At 35.9% G+C, this 21,804-nt stretch overlaps 1 non-coding gene across 1 annotated transcript; it reads right to left on the bottom strand.

Annotated features, from left to right (window-relative positions):
• Positions 1 to 4,040: 4,040 nt before the first annotated feature.
• Positions 4,041 to 4,113, bottom strand: TRNAY-AUA (transfer RNA tyrosine (anticodon AUA)). The gene has a single exon. It is a non-coding gene; the product is annotated as a tRNA-Tyr (tRNA).
• Between the last annotated feature and the right edge of the window lie 17,691 nt (positions 4,114 to 21,804).

The raw sequence follows: 21,804 nt of genomic DNA, 5'->3' as shown, positions 1-21,804 counted from the left end.
AAGTCTGACACTGTTTCTACTGTTTCCCCATCTATTTCCCATGAAGTGATGGGACCAGATTCCATGATCTTAGTTTTCTGAATGTTGAGCTTTAAGCCAACTTTTTCACTCCCCTCTTTCACTTTCATCAAGAGGCTCTTTAGTTCTTCTTCGCTTTCTGCTATAAGGGTGGTATCATCTGCATATCTGAGGTTATTGTTATTTCTCCCGACAATCTTGATTCCAGCTTGTGTTTCTTCCGGCCCAGCGTTCCTCATGATGTACTCTGCATATAAGTTAAATAAGCAGGGTGACAATATACAGCCTTGACGTACTCCTTTTTCTGTTTGGAACCAGTCTGTTGTTCCATGTCCAGTTCTAACTGTTGTTTCCTGACCTGCATACAGGTTTCTCAAGAGACAGGTCAGATGATCTGGTATTCCCATCTCTTTCAGAATTTTCCACAGTTTACTGTGATCCACACAGTCAAAGGCTTTGGCATAGTCAATAAAGCAGAAATAGATGTTTTTCTGGTACTCTCTTGCTTTTTTGATGATCCAGTGGATGTTGGCAATTTGATCTCTGGTTCCTCTGCCTTTTCTAAAACCAGCTTGGACATCTGGAAGTTCATGGTTCATGTATTGCTGAAGCCTGTCTTGGGGAATTTTGAGCATTACTTTAATAGCGTATGAGATGAGCGCAATTGTGCGGTAGTTCGAGCATTCTTTGGCATTGCTTTTCTTTGGGATTGGAATGAAAACTGACCTTTTCCAGTCTTGTGGCCACTACTGCGTTTTCCAGATTTGCTGGCATATTGAGTGCAGCACTTTCACAGCATCATCTTTCAGGATTTGAAATAGCTCAACTGGAATTCCATCACTTCCACTAGCTTTGTTTGTAGTGACGCTTTCTAAGGCCCACTTGACTTCACATTCCAGGATGTCTGGCTCTAGGTGAGTGATCACACCATAGTGATCATCTGGATCATGAAGATCTTTTTTGTACAGTTCTTTTGAGTATTCTTACCACCTCTTCTTAATATCTTCTGCTTCTGTTAGGTCCATACCATTTCTGTCCTTTATTGTGCCCATTTTTGCATGAAATGTTCCCTTGGTATCTCTAATTTTCTTGAATTAGTTAAGAACATTCTAATTATGACCCTGACTCAGTCTTTACTGAATATTCAAATATATGTATGTGCCAAGAGGGATTTAAATGTTTACATGATGATTTCTGTATAGAGGCTGCAAATTTGAGATGTTATGAAATTTAAAAATGGTTTTGAATTAAACCCCACTTCAAATGGCATTAAGTGAGGTGCCTTTTCTTTTTAAATGTTGACTAGTGAGAATTACTTGGAAAAACATACCAGCTAAAGCCTACTTACCTACTTGTGGAAACCTTCCAATGTGTAAGTAAATGTCAGAAATATTGATAGAATATTGTTTTATTTTCCTTTTATAGAAATTGGAGAGCTAAAGTTTGATTCTAAAAGAACTGTTTCACAGTTTTTTTTTTTTTGGAGGCTGTATATATTCATATATATTTTTAAACTCATTCTTCCTGGAAGATAGCCTCTGAGAAGCATTTCCTTATTTAGTTTTACAGATTGTCACAGACTGTCATCTAATAATCTTCATATCTTTCTCTGAAAAAGGAAAATACATTTAATATTTGAAGCAACATAAAACCTATGATGAATGTCAAATGGCCAGCAATTCAGTTCAACTTTGATTTTTGAATAGCAGCCTTACTTTGTCTTTCTATTCTTCTTCCCTGTTGGGCTGTCATTTCATTGTTTTCACTTCTGTGCTAATTTTAAATGAAGTGTGCAATCATCTGTGAAATACTTTGTATTAAAGCTGTATGAAATATTTCATTTTTTGTGCATCCTTTCAAAACTAATTCTCTATTTCAGATTGAAATTAGTATCTATCCCCTTCCCTCCTGCCTGGGTCAGTGCCTCTTTGCCTATTCAATTTGGAGTTCTAAACTTCATTTGACTTTTCCTACAGCTTCTATTTTCTCAGAACATCTGAATTCACTACTTGTTTCACCATTGTTCATTCTCCTAGTCTATGACTTGATAGGAGTTAGATTAGTTGATTTTTATATTCTATTTAGATAGCAAAAAAGACAGAAGGATGAAAGGAAGGAGAGGAAGGGAGAAGGGAAGGAGGGGGGAGGAAGGAAGGAAGGAAAAGTGATAAAAGAAAGAAGAAAAGGTGTAGTTGTGTGTTCTGAATTATGGAAACAGATATCTACAACATATTATGCTCTTAGGCCAGAAGTTTATGCCTCCCACCCCCCTCCCCCTCTTCCTTTAGTGTGTCTTCTTAATTTATTTCCGTTTGAATTATCAGGGCCTCAGTACCATTAAGAAAGGGTGCCCAAAGAGCATACCTGGTCATGAGTGAGTTGTGGTTGATAGAAATGCCTGCCTCAAAATTATCTCCGTTCTCATTCAGTGTCTGGGAATCCTGCAGTCATCTGTACCATCTGGTAGAGGTGCTCTAAACTCACTTTGAACCCAGATGAAGTTTGTGTGAAACCTGTGCCCATTTGTCTAAGCAGGGCACCCTATGCCTCTCTATGGGCTTTCCTGGTGGCTCAGATAATAAAGAATTTGCCTGCAATGCAGGAGACCCAGGTTTGATCTCTGGGTTTGGAGGATCCCCTGGAAAAGGGAATGGCAACCCACTCCAGTATTCTTGCCTGGAGAACCCCATAGACAGAGGAGCCTGGTGGGCTACAGTCCACGGGGTTGCAAAGAATCAGACACAACTGAGCTACTCACACAAACACGCCTCCCTACAACACTTCCCACACACTCTCCACCCACTCCTTTTATTGACCTGATGACACCAAGAAGCTTCAGGTCTAGTGTCTAAGGTATGTCACAGACCCTACAGCTGAGCCCTCATTCCAGGAGCAAGCCTGATAAGGATCATCCCTGCTGGTTGGAGCATATATTTTTATTGCCAGAATGGTGCTGATGACTTGACTTAGGAGCTCTCATTCCATTGGATTCCAAATGAATGATGCTCTGGCTACCCATGTTTCACAGCCAATAACCATGAAATTTGGACTTTTGCCTGTCAGTGATTAGACTCTGTGCTGCCTTAAATCTATAGCACCCCAGGGCAATGAACGTGATGGCAGACTTCCTTTATCCTGTGTGCCAGCCACTGGCACTAAAGGTTGTCTCCCCAGTTCCTCCCCAGGCTCCACACGGTATGTCAAGCAGTCTTCCTACGTATCTGTGCCTCTTCTTACGGCTTATAAGATAGTTACTTCACAAAGCCAAATTGGCTTTCTCATGGATTTTTCCCTCTTGTTGTATAGTAATATCATGCTCTCCTGGGTGGGTCTTAAGCATGTCAGACAAGGGCAGGACAATCCTTTAGCAAATGTGGCAACTCTTCTGGTTCCACGCATGAGCCTTTCATCTGTCCTTCCTGCTAGTGATGATATGGAGGTCCAAAAGTCAGAGATGTAGTAATCACTGGAGATTACATTCTAGGAGAAGTGATTATACCCTAAAATATTCAAGAGAAGAATAAATGATTGGAAGATGTATTGGTCCTTGTTTACATTGTAATATTATCAATGATAAATTTAACATAGTAGAGAAGTAAATTAACATTCATAATTTCCTCTATAATCTGAGTAAGATTTGCATTTGTTGCTATCATTAATGGAACACAGTTACTGTCTTTGAGACTTCTTGGAATCCATTATTTCTGGAAGTACAATGGAGGGAGCAATCATAAAAAAATCATGCCTCTAGCATTAAATGTTTTGGGGGAACTGCTGAGGGATGGAGATCTATTTTGTTGTAATACAACCTGATTCCGAGACTCGTAATAAGAGCATTGCTACCTTTTTCTCATAATGGAGACAGGAAAATTAGTCAAAAATGGTACCTGAGTGAGTGAAGTTGCTCAGTCGTGTCCGACTCTTTGCGACCCCATGGACTGTAGCCTACCACGCTCCTCTGTCCATGGAATTCTCCAGACAAGAGTACTGGAGTGGGTTGCCATTTCCTTCTCCAGATGATCTTCCCAACCCAGGGATTGAACCTGGGTCCTCCCGCATTATAGGCAGATGCTTTACCATCTGAGCCACCAGGGAAGTAAATAAGGTAAAGAGATAGTTGTTCTTGGACCTTAATGTGAAGAGATGGCTCCTGGGTAGTATGAAGAATCTCCATGTGTACTAGTAAAACAGAAAAGCAAATAGGCAATTACCTCTAACCATTATTGTCCCATTATTCGAAATCCTCTAAATTGATAAATTACTATACTAGAGATGGGCCCATAAATTTTGTAATATTTTTAAAGTCAAAGTGTTTATTGATAGGGGCCTCACACAGAATGGCATCATGGACAGTTTTATATTCTATGAATATCATACATTTGATATATCCTTAATCATATTTTTTTTTCTTCTAGTTTGACTGGTAGTCAGTAATGCTAGACACTCAGTTGGATTTGACATGGTCTGAGGCACTCTAGTGGCTCAGTGGTAAAGAACCTGCCTGCCAATGCAGTAGCTGTAGGTTCTACCCTTGGGTTGGGAAGATCCCCTGGAGGAGAGCATGGCAACTCACTCCAGTATTCTTGCTTGGAGGATCCCATAGACAGAGGAGCCTGGCAGACTACAATCCATGGAATTGTAAAGAGTCAAACAGGACTGAAGTGACTTAGCATGCACACACCTAGGCACTCCAGATAATCCTGTTTCCTAAGAAGGATCATATCGAATCTTAACTATAGTATTTCTGTTGGTCATTAACATTATTTTTTTAAATTATCACTCTCACTAATGGCTGAAAGAGAACTTAGAATTTCATTAGGAGCTGCTGATCTTAGAAATGCCTACTATGTTAATTTGCTTAAAATTTGAGTCTTACTTTCATTCACCTTGTCACTATTAACATCTTTCTGTTTTCATATAGATGTCAATAATTGAGTGATTTTAAAAATCATTATTTTAGAAATATATAGATATCTAGTTGTCACGGTAAACATCTTGTTTTTCACTGTGCATTGCACAAATTTTTTTCGTTCCTTTTGCCCTTTGTGGTTGGATATAACACTAGATGTATTGATTTGTTATATCAAGTAAACAGTTTCTGTGGATCAAAAAGAAAAAAAGAACAATAACTAGAACCTAGAATGATGTCAATATATACTGGGAACTTAACATGTTCGTGGATGGTATAAACAAAGAGAAAAAACCTGAACATGAATAATGAATTAACTTTTTCTTTCTTATAATGCAATGTTTATGCTGCTTGGCTATGTATTATGCTAAGTCAGAATAAGTGGAAAATTTTAATGCAAGGAAATAGTTATTTTACTTGGAATCAACAGTATTCCTCTTTTTCTAATGTGCGAAGACTTTCTGCTGAGGGCATTCTAACCAAGCACACACTCTCTGTTTTTGTTTGTTTGTGTTTATTTTATTATTAAAAAAGAGATATTTTAAAACATATTTGACTCAGGCACCATTAGAAAGAGATAGAGAACAAGAGAGAAGGAAATTATGGGGTGGGATATAGAGTTTCCACAGGAGGCTAGTTTTCCATGCTTGGAATATGAATAAACAGCAAGAGAGGTTCAGAGGTTTGGCAGTACAAATTACGGTCCTTCAGTTGTGTGGATCCTTGAAAGGAACCATCTGGCAGTGTTAGCTGTGTGGGATCTGAAGCAGTTGAATTCATTGCATTAAATCTGACAACCAAAAGTTGCCTCTATGTTTGTATTGGTAACTTAAGCTACAAATACTTGTATTATGCATCTGCATAATTTACAGAGGCTTGATCATATTCCTTTCTCTCAATGAATCCATGAATAGTTATAGGAACACTAGGATTTCCTGAGCTTCTCTTATGGAGGCATTGGAAAGGGGGTGGCCAGAATTACTCTACTAAGATGCTCATACAGTAAAGAATCATCTTCAAATGAAGATGTGGAAATTGAGAAGTTTGGAATGGGGTGAGAGGATGGATTGTAATCAACCAAAAATATGACAGGTAAATGCCACAGAGTGCAACTTAGTTTAATTAAGTACAGAGTTTAATTTTAAGAGACTTTTATATACTATAAGTATGTTCTGTCACTGGCTTTGGTAAATTGCCTTATCTTTTTGAACTTACGTTTTCTCATCTGTGGAAAGAAGAGGGCTGCAAGGGTTGAAGCAAATGCTATAAAAGCTAAATTCCACTTTTAAAATGCAATTTGTTCTATGCCACCTTTTCAGACTTTTGCCTGATATTTTCCAAATCCATTCTTGTTTATCACATAATGTCAACAAAATGAGCTGAAAACTTAAGATTAAATTTATGTAGAATGAAGAAACATTAATGCAACTTCAATGAAATATGAAATCTTGCTTGCATGTGCTAATGTGAACAGAATGAATGACTTCTGATTCCAAGATACAGGATGTTGTTCCATCTGAATGAAAAACATGAGAAAATTCCTTCAAGAATTTTTTATTTTTGTTATTTCATAAAGGAAGTCAAAGAATTTTCGAGTTGTATAAAAGAAAGTTCAAGATGCTGATAAGCAATGTATTCTTTAATCACCACTGCAGACTATCTGGATATTACTATTTTTATAGTACAATTAATCAATTATATTCACTATATTTATGTAAATGAGTGCCTAGTATGTGAAAAACTGTTAGTTGCTCAGTTGTGTCTGACTATTTGTAACCCCATGGACTCATACCCTGCCAGGCTCCTCTGTCCATGGGATACTCCAGGCGAGAATATTGGAGTGAGTAGCCATTCTCTTCTCCAGGGCATCTTCCTAGTATATAGAAGCACTCAATATATATTTGGGAATAAATGAATAAATTCATTTGAAAGAGTAGATCAACAAATTGTTAAAATTTTAATTCAGTCACATATTCTAGAGATAGAGCCATACAATTTGAAAGCATTTTGGTATTAGATTGATATTCTGTTTCCTCTGGATGCTTTCCAGCATGAGAACTTCAGAATGACTGCTTTTTGTACAACCATTAAGCAAAAGAGTCATTTAAGAAGTACTTAATAAAGATATTATAGGTGATGGGAAAATGAAAATAGTACTGTTCTTTTGCAATATGAATAGCATGGACTATGTTCAGGAACTAGTCCCTAGAAATTATTCTGAGATTAAGAAGCAGATCAAGGAAGTCATTGGCAACACCTGCGATTTCTTACAGGAAAGTTTGTCATTATGGATAGATCAAGCCAAGAAGCATGAGAACAGATGGTGAAATGCCAAGTATGAAAAACTTCATGTCTCTCTCTAGTATCCTAAGCATCTACGGACTTGGATATAGACCAACACTGACTACTGTGGGCCCACTGAGGAGCAAAAGTTATCCAGCAATCATCACAGTGAGAAATAGAACCCTGGAGAGAAACCCCAACCCTTCAGCCATCTCTATTACAAATCCATCATGGTCTCTTGAAAGCCATTTGAAAGGCAGGGAAACTGCCAGTGCATTTACTTAAAGTTAACTTCATCGCTGAAGAAGCCTCTAGAAGAGCCATGCAGAGCATTCCTCTTTTTCTTTCTAACTTTCCTATTGATCTATTTTAGTAGGATAGTTTGGGGATTTAATAAGATAGTTAAATAAGATTACTTGGAAAGATATGAAATGCTATTTGAGCTATTTACTTACACTGTTTTTATTATCACAAGTTAAAATTGCCCTAATAGTAACAAAGCTTTTCAAATTGAGGTTAGTTAGAATGATGATGTTTGTGGAAATATTTTCTCTTTCTTTCAGAAAATAGTGATATTTATACCGAATATTTTCTAGTATGTTATGACATTTAAAATGTAACATTATATAATCAATTAATTATCTTTTATCTTGATTATGTTTGAGAAATGATAACTATATCATGTGAAATAACCCAGAGCCTTAAATTCATTTGATTCTATGCTAGAGAGATATATGTAAAAATCAATCAACCTAAGAATGAATTTAGTAAAATAAGTCTAAAGGAATCAATGGAATAAATAATGATACAGTCAAAATATGTTCTAGGCTCCTTTAAATTCACAAGAATGGAAAAAAGAGTATATAGCAAATGTTTCCCAACTTACAAAATTAAGGAAATATTTTAATTGATGTGTACTTTCTTTTTCAATATGATTTTCTAGAAGACAAATAAGGATTATCTTCTTTCTTTGAATTATTTAGACATTTAATCACAAATTCCTGTGTCTTTGTGTGGGCCTGGAGTTGGTGATGGACAAGGAGGCCTTGGAGTGCTGCAGTCCATAGAGTCGCAAAGAGTCAGACATGACTGAGCAACAGCGCAATACAGCGCAATGCAGCACCACCTTAAATGATGGTTTAATGACCATTCTTTTGCATGTCTCAATATAAACATAGTGTAGCTTTTTACCAAAACATATACTGAGAAGTGGTGTGACTGAATTCTATGACATGTATCATCACCTATCCCAAATATTGCCAAAATGCTTTTCAGTTTTAGATCTCATTCAACATTGCCTACACACTTGATATTCATGTAACTTTTGATTGCTGCCAATCTGATAGGTTTGGAATAAAATTGTAGTGTTTTAACTTGCATTTTCCTCAATAGTAATGTAACTGAGCAAATGTTGTGCTTATTGCCAGTCAGCTTTGCTTTTCTGTGAATTAACTGTTCATATGTTTTGAATTATTTATTTTTTCTGCTGTTTTCCTTTCTGATTTAAATGCTAATCCACTGTGATGCACATACACTATCACATTTGTTGTTGTTCAGTCGCTAAGTTGTGTCCAACTTTTTGCCACCCCATGGACTGCAGCATGCCTGGCTTCCCTGTCCTTCACTATCTCCTGGAGTTTGTTCAAACTCATGTCCATTGAGTCGGTAATGCTCTCCAACTATCTCCTCTATCATGCCCTTCTCCTCCTACCCTCAATATATATGTTTACTTTTATACTTTGATGATAGTTTTCTTAACCATATCATAGCCTATATATTTTAATTGCTGTTAAATTTATTCTTTTGTAACATTTTCCAAATTTTGAAATGTATTATGCTACTAGCCTGAAGATATTTTCTTCAGTATTTTTTCATGTTTTACCTTTAATCTTTATTCAAAATATGCGTAATTATATATGAAGAGTGTAAGTGAGTGTGTGTGTGTGTAATAAGAAGCAGTGGTTTTTATTTTGTGTGTCTGTGTTTTTATTCCAAGAGGGTGGTCAATTGTCCAAGAATAGTTAAAAAAATAACTCGTAATTCTCTAATGATATAAAATGCTCATGCTGTTATCTGGCAAGTTCCATACATAAATAGGTCTAGTTTGAAATTTTGAATGCTTTTCTTTTTACATATTTTTCCACTGCAAATTTTTACATATTTTTCCACTGCAAATTTTTACATATTTTTCTACTGCAAATACCACACTATTTTAATTATTACAGATATTAAATACTGATTTTCCTTTATTGTCTTTTTACTGAAAACTTATTTTGATTCTCTTTAGGTCTTTATTTTTTTAAATAAATTTTCCTTCTTATAAATGTTAATATCATCTTGGAATTGATTGGTTGAGAATGGATTAAAAATTGATTGATTATAATATTTAGTCATCATGGCCATTAATAATGCATCATTTTATTTAATTGGTTTTTAATATCCTTCAATAAAGTTTAACTCATTTTTATATAAAAGTCTTGCATAAATTTTGTTAGATTATTACTAGGTACTTATGGTTAATGAGATATTTTTATTTTTAAAATAATTTCTAATGAGTCACAACTGGTTTAAGAGATTATATTGTTTTGCTATATTTTTCCTCTCATTCTATTCCTTTTTATGTATTTATGTTTTCTTTTTGCATTTTGTTTATTCTTTTGCAAATCTTCAAGATTTTAAAAGTTGTATCCTCAGGTCTACTTGTGAATATAGGGGAGCAGCTATGATGTTGACCTAGTCCATAATTTTGAAAAGGAAACATCTAATATTTGCTCTGGATGTTTCTTTATCCCTGTGCTTTGTGCTGGAATTTATTTTTAAGACAGTGATTGTGGACACTTCCAGGGCTCACTTCATTTATTTTCCTTCTCTCAAGGACCGCAAGCACTGTCATGTTCAGTGTTTGAAAATTATTGTTTCAAATATTTTGTCTGCTTTCTAGTGTGGACAAGCAAGTTTATTCCTGTTATTCCATTATAGCCTAAAGCAGATATCTAATTTTCAAAATAGTTTATATGTCTGCTTTCTTGGTATGTAGACATCTTGCACTTCATTGTAAAAAAGAATTGGTTATTTGAGGGAATTCTTGTCACATTCCTCATCTTAAATAAACTTTTTATTTTGGGGAGTCTAGCTAATTTCAGGTTACGGCTACTTGAATATATATACCGTCTAGTCAAGGCTATGGTTTTCCCAGTGGTCATGTATGGATGTGAGAGTTGGACCATAAAGAAGGCTGAGCACCAAAGAATTGTTGCTTTTGAACTGTGGTATTGGAGAAGACTCTTGAGAGTCCCTTGGACTGCAAGGAGATCAAACCCATTCATCCTAAAGGAAATCACTCCTGAATATTCATTGGCAAGGACTGATGCTGAAGCTGAAACTACAATATTTTGGCCACCTGATGTGAAGAACTGACTCATTTGAAAAGACCCTGATGTTGGAAAAGATTGAAGGCAGGAGGAGATGGGGACAACAGAGGATTAGATGGCTGGATGGCATCACTGACTCAATGAACATGAGTTTGAGTAGACTCTAGGAGTTGGTGATGGACAGGGAGGCCTGGTGTGCTGCAGTCCATGGGGTCACAAAGTGTCAAACACGACTGAATGACTGAACTGAACTGAATATATATACAATTAAAATCACATTTTTCCTGTATGTCAGCCACATTGTGCAAGTTTGACTCATAGTACAGTGACTGTTGTTCAACTGTCTTTCTTACTTGGCTTTATGACTTTTCTTGTTTGTTGTTGTTTTTTAATTAGTTTATTTTCTATTTTTTAACTTTACAATATTGTATTTGTTTTGCTTTATGACTTTTCATTTTTACTCACTGATTATTTAAATATTTGTTTTAAATTTTGAAATGTTCTATGATGTTATTTTTTACCATTTATTTGAAATGAGTTGAGATGTGATTCACTTCAATTTTTATAAGGACTATATATATGCGTAAAAAGAATGTGTATTTTCAGAAGTAGTTGCAGGTCTCCATGGCTCAGTGGTAAAGAATATATCTGCCATTGCAGGAGGCACAAGTTTGACACCTGGGTTAGGAGGATCCCCCAGAGGAGAAAATGCAAACCATTCAGTATTCTTGCCTGGGAAATCCCATCTACAGAGGAGACTGGTGGGCTACAGTCATGGGGTTGGACATTACTGAGTGACTGAGCACATACATAGATGTCTATGCAAACAAGCTCAAACAAATTTGTTATTTAAATTGTTGAAGTATTTTCTATATTTACTTACACATATCACACATATACATATTTTATGATTGTGTATACACAGATAAATAATTATAAATAACATAGTGATGTGTAATATCATACCTACATACTAGTTGTAAAGAACCCACCTGTCAATGCAGGAAGCATAAGAGATGCAGGTTTAATCCCTGGGTCAGAAAGATCCCTTGGAGAAGAAGATGCAACCCACTCCAGTATTCTTGGCTAGAGAATTCCACGGATAGAGGAGCCTGGAAGAGTATAGTCCCTGGGGACTTATTGAAAGTGAAAGTCACTCTGTCGTGTCTGACTCTTTGTAACCCCATGGGCTATACAGTCCAGGCCAGAATACTGGAGTGACTAGCCTTTCCCTTCTCCAAGGGATCATCCCAACCCAGGGATTGAACCCAGGTCTCCTACATTGCAGGCAAATTCTTTACCAGCTGAGCCACAAGGGAAGTCCAAGAATACTGGAGTGGGTAGCCTATCCCTTCTCCAGCAAATCTGCCCAACCCAGGAATCAAATCGGGGTCTCCTGCATTGTAGGCAGATTCTTTACCAACTGAGCTATTAGGGAAGCCCTTGGAACTTATTAGTTGATGCCTTTATTTTATTGATACTGACTTATTTTGATTTTTTAAAATTCAGTCTGAATTACTGGCCTAGCAATTTTCAGTTTTTCTGATGTTGAAATATTTACATCAGAAGCTATGATTTTGCCTCTATCTACAGTCAAATTGTAGTTGAGTTGGAGTTGGTGATGGACAGGGAAGCCTGGCGTGCTGCAGTTCATGAGGTCACAAAGAGTCGGATATGACTGAGCGACTGAACTGAACTGAACTGGACAGTTAAATGGAATCTCACAAGCTTTGAAATGAAATTAGCCACTTAAAAGTTGAGCTATTATTTCATAATAATGAAATAAGTATTTCATTATTTCTCTGATTATTTCTCCTTTCCTTCCATGAACTATTTTGGAGTTTGTTTCTGTAGGTTTCAAATATAACTGGATTTTTCTTCCAAGTTTGAATACACAGTAGATAACAATTATATTCATATTGTGTTTTTACCTAACTAATCACAGAGGCATACCAACTATTCAGTCAGTAATACAACACTATGAAATAGCTAAGGCAGATAAAATTAAATTATTGTTAATGAAACTGTGGGCTCAGAAAGTTGGGGAATACTAAGCATCATGAAAGTGAAAGTTGCTCACTCATGTCCGACTCTTTGTGACCCCACTGACTACATAGTCCATGGAATTCTCTAGATCAGAATATAGCCTTTCCCTCCTCCAGGGTATCTTCCCAACCCAGGGATCGAACCCATGTTTCCCGCATTGCAGGCAAATTCTTTACCAGCTGAGCCACAAGAGAAATCCAAGAATACTGGAGTGGGTAGCCTATCCCTTCTCCCTGGAACTTCCCGACCGAGAAATCAAACTGGGGTCTCCTGCATTGCAGGTGGATTCTTTACCAACTTAGCTGTCAGGGAAGCTATCAGGGAATATCAGGTATTTAACATTCCTATGTGGATGTAGGGGGGCTTTATCAGCAAACTAGAGAGATGATGGGCGAGGATATAGAGAGGAAATGAAGCTTTAAGTTTGCTGGTACTAAATCAAAAAGTCAGTTGTTGTTGTTCAGTCAGTGGGGATCCTAGAATATTCCTTTGGTCTCTGTATGCATATTTTAATTATAATGATACTATTACTAATTTAATATTAATAGCAATAGCATTACATATTTAATCAAAATAAAGCAACACAGTGGTACACCATTCAGATTGTAAAGCTGAAACTTGCCTATGTCTTAGAAATATTCTGTTTGCCTCTTCTTCCACTGCTGCTGCTAAGTTGCTTCAGTCGTGTCCGACTCTGTATGACCCCATAGGCAGCAGCCCACCAGGCTCCCCCGTCCCTGGGATTCTCCAGGCAAGAACACTGGAGTGGGTTGCCATTTCCTTCTCCAGTGCATGAAAGGGAAAAGTGAAAGTGAAGTCGCTCAGTCCTGTCTGACTCTTAGCGACCCCATGGACTGTAGACTACCAGGCTCCTCCATCCATGGGATTTTCCAGGCAAGAGTATTGGAGTGGGGTGCCATTGCCTTCTCCGCTTCTTCCACTACCCAGTATAAATCACTGTCTGAGTTCTGTGTTGAATATTTATTTAATTTTGCTTATTATATCTTCAGTATATAAGTATATTAGTATTCATCTCTATGAGTTCCATATAATAGTACAATACTGCATGAATAGAGACTCATTTCCCTTAATGTTATGTTTTTTGAGTTTCAAACACAGTGATACGTGCAGTGCTTATTTATGTCTTTGGTATATACTATTCCACTGTGAGGAGGGCATGGCAACTCACTCCAGTACTCTTGCCTGGAGAACCCAAGGACAGAGGAGTCTGGTGGGCTGCAGTTCATAGGGTCTCACAAGGTTGGACACGGCTGAAGCCACTTTGCACACACGGATGCACATTCCACTGTATGACTACACCAGGATTTGTTTATTCATTCTAAACTTGAAGAACTCTTATATTTGTTTTCAGTTTTAACCTATTTCCCTTATAGGTTATTACACGTTATTTAATATGGTTTCCTGTGCTATACTTGCTATTTCCTGTGCTATACTATACTGTCCTTGCTGTTTATTTTTTAAATTAATCTATTTATCTTAATTGGAAGATAATTACTTTACAAAATTGTGATGATTTTTGCCATACGTCAACATGAATTGGCCACAGGTATAGTGTCCTCCCCATCCTGAACGTCCCACCCACCTCTCTTCCCACCCAATCCCACTGGGTTGTCCCAGAGCATTGATATAGTGAAAATGTTTATCAATTTTATACATAGTAGTTTTTACCTGCCAATCCCAAACTCCTTATTTATTCCTCCATCCACCCTTTCTCCTTTGGTAACCGTAAATTAGTTTTCTACCTCTGTGAGTCTATTTCTGCTAAATACATTCATTTGTATTACTTTTTTTTCAAGATTCCACATATAAGTGATATCATATGATACCTGTCTTTTTCTGTCTGACTTACTATGCTTAATATGATAATCTCTAAGTCCATACATAGACTCAAACACTATGCAAAGGAATAAATTCTTTTGGCTATATATTTGTCTTTCAAATGACATTTCTCTCTTGATCCTGTCTGTTCAGATAAGGAAATCCAATTAGGCAGGGCTAAACAGAGCCCATCTGATAACTGCTCATATCATAAGTGAATAGTATTTTGTTCCTTAATTAATTTTATGTTGCCGTATATGTTCATCTTTTGGAAGTTTTTCTTCAATTGCTTCTGAATTTAGGAGAGTATTTCCCCACAAAACTTGTAACATTAATGTTATTTCTTTCATTTTTGGGTATGCTATTTAAAGTTGTTGCTACATTTGTAATTTATTTTGTTGTAGGAGTAAAGTGAAGTTCTCATTCTTTTTCAAAACTGCTGATATGAAAGGATAATGTTAAACTACCAGACTCGTGTTTTGACCATTCTTCTTATCATAGTAAAGTAAAACAAAAATAAAGGGACTGATGGATAAGAGGAAATGGTACAGTAGCAGTTTCCTTAATCACATCGGAGTCATTGTCCCTTTTCTGGCTTTTTGACTTTCCTTAGATTTATATTTTGTAACTTACTGTTCACTTAAATTTTAGCAGTAAGTGTCTTTAATTAGTAGGAAAAATCCTTGGAATTCTAAAGAGGATTAAACAGAAAGATTGTTTAAGAGTATAAAACTCTGGTGCAGGAATATTTATTGATTAAAAAAAGTTGCAAGCAAATGTATTAGTGGATTTGTTTTGAAGACCTGAACTTTAGAAATTGGCTTTAGGTAATGTGGCCATGAAGTCTGTCAATCAAGGAGGTACTCTATTGGGAGTGAAATGTGTTGTTACTTTGAACTTGGAGACTTTATGTCCATGAAACTAAAATACATGGCTATTATTTTTTTAGAGGATGGTTTTGACCTTGCAAGCTTTAAAGGAAGTCATTTGTTCTCAGTACACAGCACAATGCCTGTGGAATAGGAGGTATTTAAACATTTGTTGAAAAAAAATAATGAATGTTGCCACAGGATTCAGAAATTCTATGACTATCCAAAAGAAGTGAGAGCAGTGATGCAAACAGGTATTTGCATACCCATGATCATAGGAGCACTATTCACAATAGTCAGAGGGTAGAAGTAACCTTGGTTTTACGGACTGCGAGCTTGGCTCCTCCCCAAATGTCGTCTATTGAATCCTTTAACCTTCTGCGTGTCTGTATATGAAGATGAATCCTCTCAAGAGGATGATTAAGGTTAATAGAGGCCATAAGTGTGGGACCCTAATCCAATAGGATTCATGAATATGTGTGTAAAGAGAGAGACAGAGAAGCTTTCTCCCTGTTTTCCTCAGCATAATCTGTGGAAAGGATGCATGTGGCATCACAAGAAGGTAGCCATCTACAAGCCAGGAAGAGAGCTCTCTTCAGAAACAGAATAGGCCAGCACCTTGATTTCAGACTGCCATTTTCTAGAACTGTGAAAAAATAAATTTCTGTGTGCTTACCTACCCAATCTAAGATATTTATTTATACTTTAACAAGTACTTTAAAAAGTGGAGGTGACTTTCAGCAGGCTGATGGGATGAGAATAGAAGAGTTTTGAGGTGCCTGTATAAAAAAGCCTAGATTACCTTGAAGTGACTGTTCGTAGCAATATGGACATCAAAGACAATTCTGTTAAGGGCTTAAAAAAAGAAGAGAGACATAGAGAAAGCCCCTATAATTTTAGAGAATACATATATCATCATGAAGAAATATGAACATTAAAGGCCATTTTTTGGTGACGTTTCAGATGGAAATGTGTAATAGGTTATTGGAAACTGGAGGAAAGGTGATCCTTGATATAAAGTGACTATGAACTTGGCTAAATTGTGTTCTACTATTGTATAGACGGAAAAGCTTGCAAAACAGGAAATTGGATATTTAGCTAAGACTATTTCTAAGCAAAATGTTATAGGAGCAACTTGGTTTGTCCTTACAACTTACAGAAAAAAGTGAGAAGAGAAAAATAAATGAAGGAATTCTTTGTCAAAAAGAATAAGAACATAAAGATTTGAAAATTTCTTGAGGTATTAAAGTTATAAAAAAAATGAGAAAGTGTGTTATGAAAGCATTAAGAGTGTGACTGAACAACCATTTGCTAAGATTTGTCTGAATGGGAACTGGAAATTTAATCAGCTGTGTCAGCAGAAGCTAGGGGTAGAGATGGGATTATACCAGCAGAAACACTGTTAGGTGGGAACAGAGGAATCAGAATGGGACAAAATGAAGGCAGGTTGCTAACATACTTCATCCTTCAAAAAAGAAAAGAATGACACAGAAGGTGATTTAGTGATCTATAGAGCTGTCACTGCCACTACAGGCCCAGGGAGCAAGGTTGCTTCCGTCTCCGTTTCAGGGGGCAAGGCCTTTGAAGGCAGTTTTAGAAGAGGGGCTGCCCTGAAGAGCACTGTGGGGTATTGCTGCTGCCCCTGTGGGCCTGGAGAGCAGAGCATGGAACAAAAAAATTATTCCCCAGCCTTAAAATCAGTTGAATCTTAATCAAAGAAATCTTAGTGAACCTAAATCCTAAAAACAGCAAGTGATCCATTTGAAGGATTGTAATCTGATTCGATAGACAGGTAAAATTCCCCTCTGCTATAAGAAGGGAATACAATAAGTTTGCCACATAGGAGCGAGTTCCATCACAAGAGCAAGCTTTTAAGTCCATTTTGTTTGTAATTCCAACAAAGTTAGCCTAGATACCCAACTAACACAATGGGCTATATAATTCTGTACTGTAAAGAGTTTATAATGCTTTTTACACAAATAATACTAAAAACAAATAGAAAAAAAATCTAATTTTACAGTAAAGTACTTTGAAAAGTACAGTAGTACAGTACAACAACTGGCATACAGGAGATGGCATCGAGTGAACAGGCAAGAGTTCCTGACTGGAGGAGGGAGAGGAGCTGGGAGAATGTAGAGCTGAAGGATCCTTAGCAACAGGAGACGGAGGCAAGCTTCAATTTCACTCATGCCTGACGTTGATGGCACAAGTTCTGGTTCCTTGGTGGAACCAGATGCATGTTCACATCTTTGAAAATTCGCAACTTGAATGTTTGCATGTAGGGGACTTACTGTACAGAATTGAAGGGAGATGTTCTTTTCTGACTGAAATGTATTCAGTCCCTATATTGCTGAGAAAAATGAACAAACTGTCTTCATGGAAAATTTTTTTTTATTTAAGTGGAATTTAACTTGTTAGGTTTTGGATGTGCATAGGATCCTTTTCTTCCTGGATTGTTACATATCCAGAGATTTTTATGATTTGTCTCCCCGGTCTTACTGTTAATATATACAAATCACATATTCAGGCCTACTATCCATAAGACAGAGAGGGGCAAGTAGGCCATCTGCCTGGAAAACGGAGAAATAGGAACTGGAGAAAGGCACTAATCAGTAACTCAATGGGTTTGGAAGGAAAGGAGATGAACTTGTGAGATCATCTGTCTTGTTTCACTGATCAACCCTATCAATCCATCACATTTAACTGAATGATTAGTATTCATGATCTTACATATAGAGAAATAGAGTCTCTACGAGGTTATATAACTGAAAAGATCACAAAACAGTGGCAGTTTGTTAAGTACTATCAAGTAACTTCTCAACTCCATCCTCTTGGCTCTTTATCTACTGCTCCCAACTCACTCCAAATAATTATAATCTCTTTACAGACTAGCAAGTAACTTCTGAACCACGTTCATTACCATCATGTTGTATCCCCTCCACATTTTGAAAACACGTATGTGTGTAACGTTAACCTACTCCAGTATTCTTGACTGGGAAATCACACAGACAGGAGCCTATCGGGCTATAGGCCATAGACTCTCAAAGTGTCAGACACGACTGAGCACACATGTACTATGTAATCTTGTGGCTTAAATCCATTTCGTGACTTAACCAATATTTTAGGACTGAGACCAGTATCCTGCATGGACTACACTTTGTCCGCCTTCTAAACTTCATGTTGTATAACTTACTTTTCCCATTCCCTGATCTTCTTTTAGTTTGTCATATTCTCCTAACAATATTTACATGTGAAGTTCATATTCTCAGTAAAGTTTTTCTCCCTCTTTCTTTGCTCATTTAATTTCTTTCTCATCCTTCAGATTTCATGTCAAGGGTTGCTTTCAAAGGCGTCTTATCTGAGCCTCTTCCCAGGGTAGATTAGATTCCTTTGTGTATCTACATAAATTTATTAGTTTTGTGTTTTTCCTTTCATTATGTTGTTATTTAATTAATCTCTCTCTCACGTGCTGTATAGTAAACTATAGGACTAGGACTGTTTACTAATCATATATAGTCTATAAATTGGAATTGAAATTACTTTATTTTCTGTAAGATGTATAATATATAATGGATACTCAGTAATCTGTTGCTAAATGAATACCAGAGCCAAAAAATAAAGTACCTTTCAGCGCTTATTATTATGCTATATCTAGTGTGGAATACTTCCCCTGAATAATAAAAATGAGGGCAAGTGGAAATCTAAAAAATAAAATATTTTATCAGTACCATATCAAAATTTGGAATAAAATACCACATTCTCATTATTTCATAGTCTAATTTTAATCTGTTATTATATATCAATGGTATAGAATCTATGAAAACAAGATCCCTTTCAAGTTACATAAAAATGTTTATGTAATAGCATGATTTACAGGGGCATTGGAATATAATTTCTTGGACAACAGTCTCTATACTACCTGAGGCATTTCAGCTATTAACTGATTTATATTTGTGATGTATCCGAAAATAATTATAATTGAAATTACCTTATTCCCTAGATAAAAATCAAAGTACATTCTTGAGAACATCATTGAATGATCATAAATGGTTTTTTTGCTCCATATATCTGCCTCAGTGGGATAGAAAAATAGAAAGATTGAAAGAAGTTTAAATTGTACTGTCCTTTTGTCATTAAATGTTATTTTAATATGCCCCTACCTTACTTATGTCTCATAAGTATAGACATAATGAAGCTTTAGGTTTGTTTTTTCTGTCAGGGAAACCCTGCAAGACAAAGAATAATGCTGGATTTTAAAAACAAGCTTTTTTTTTTATTTTTCAAAAAGCCAGAATATTACAACAGCATTCGTTTTGTATCAAAACAAAGATTGTTTTGATTTAAACTGAATTGTGTGTGAAAAATATATATAGTGTCCCTTAGTAAGGAAAGAGCTATGTAATTTTCAAATCTAGTTACAAGCTATGTCACCTATTTGAAAAATATGTCATTTCTGTGATGAGTTATGTCAGCACAAGGTGTCAGATGGGTAGCTCTGGGGAGTGAAATACTGTTTGTCCACCTACTTTACATCCTATTTTTGATCTTTAAAAACAGACTGAAGTGATATGCACGTGTTATGATTCTGTGGCTCTGTTATCTCTGATACCTTTCCTCATATGCACTTCTTAATATTAGAAAGATATCAGAAAAGAAAACTTTACATCAGCAGCAGCAGTAGTGCCTCTACAAATGCTACAGGGAAATATTTTTTAAAAAATAAAAATCTGGACATCTTACACAAAGCCTTTATTTCCCAGACATTTACATTTCTTCTGCTTTGCCTAGAGATAACAGATGGCTAGATGGTGATTTGGGATGCTAATTAAGCTGCTGAGTTTTTCAGCTAACCTTAGGTAGACACAGTCCTTTGAGGGCTGATTACCACTATGCCATTTTAAAATGCTAGCAGATAACCATTAAACACCCTTTCATAATGAACTTTTTATAAACAATAAAACCATGATTAACTCTGGTGTAAAAAAAACTATATCAGCAAGATAGTAATGAAATGTGCTATAGCATTATAAGAGTGATTTTCAAGTTTATTTAAGCTCCAGAACTAGTAGGTACAAAAAAAAAACCACCTAGTATGTAGTATTTTTATGTGATTCAGTGAACTCTCTATAATATGGTAACATATTGGTGTGCACTGACAGTGGACAGACTCTCCAGGGGCGGAGTTAAGAGATGGGAAAATTGAGTCTAACTCAGTTATCTTGAATGAAACATTAAAAGCTGGAGGGAAAGAAGGTGCACAATATCTCTGGTAGGATGTGTTAAGAAAGAACTAGGATTAGATTCATGAATAGGTAATGATATTCTATACAAAGGAACATTTATATTCAATTAGAGCATTCAAGTTATTAATATACCACCAGGATTGTAAATTTTATTTACATCAATATTTATTATATAGCATCTTAATTTTATTAATTGATCAAAATATCCATGTTATATATGGAAAACATACTTAATTCAAAAATTGATACATATTGAAATATACTGCCTTTTGTGAGCACAAAACAATATTTTTAATAAATATGAGCAGTTATTTTCAAGGATTGTGATAAAATTATTTAAAATTTAAGTTTGAACTCAGATCTGAAATATTTATATATGCAGAGTTTTTGCAAAGTTGACACTGAATGTAAGCCTGATATCTGAATCACTGATGAACTTGGTTGCAGTATAAAATGACCTCAAGTCTGCCGTACAATGTACTTATCTGTCCAGAAGCAAGAGCAGAGTAAAAAAGTTAAGAGCAAAGCTTCTGGAATTAAAATCCCTGGTTCAAACTCTGTTTCTACCATTTATCATCTTTGTGAAATTGCTCAAATTCTGTAACCCACGTTAACTTCACTGTCCTCAAGTGACAACTCTATATGGCCCCTGTGAAAACTAAATAAGACAATTCACATTAGCTACTTATCATCATTTTTGGAGGTATGTGAGAGGTAAAATTATGTGTAAGTGTAATATGTGTTCTAATAGCAAGCACAGATTAGAAAAATAATGTTTTCTAGGATAGGAATTTTACAAAAAAGTCCTCTGATGATTTATATATTTAAGTTTACATGTTTGGTGATGGTGTTCAAGAAAATTAAAAAGAATTAGAAAAATTTAAATATACATTAACCTGATTTGAATTAGGAAAAATCTTTCTTCTCAGTATACCTAGAAAACAGGCTATGTTTTAGTAAAATTGCATCAGACATACAGTGTTTCCAATATATGGAAAATTTCTGCGGAAAGATGTGTTTTAATTTATATTTCCCACCTTTGTTAATATGCTCTCCTTCTAATATTTGTGTTTCTATATCAAGTATAGTTTAAGCAATATCCACTGAAGCAGAAACCTCGGGGATCAAATAGTATTGATAAATAGCTTATCTTTTTATAACTTTGGAATAAATTCATCAAATTAGAATATCAGGGATTCAGTTCTGCTTAGCATCAGTATTTTGTC

This window comes from Giraffa tippelskirchi, chromosome 4 (assembly GCF_054371585.1).
Source record: "Giraffa tippelskirchi isolate mGirTip1 chromosome 4, T2T-mGirTip1v1.2.pri, whole genome shotgun sequence".
Lineage (NCBI taxonomy): Eukaryota > Metazoa > Chordata > Mammalia > Artiodactyla > Giraffidae > Giraffa > Giraffa tippelskirchi.
The sequence above is the reverse complement of the archived record's forward strand: the minus strand, read 5'-3'. Positions and strand labels throughout refer to the sequence as shown.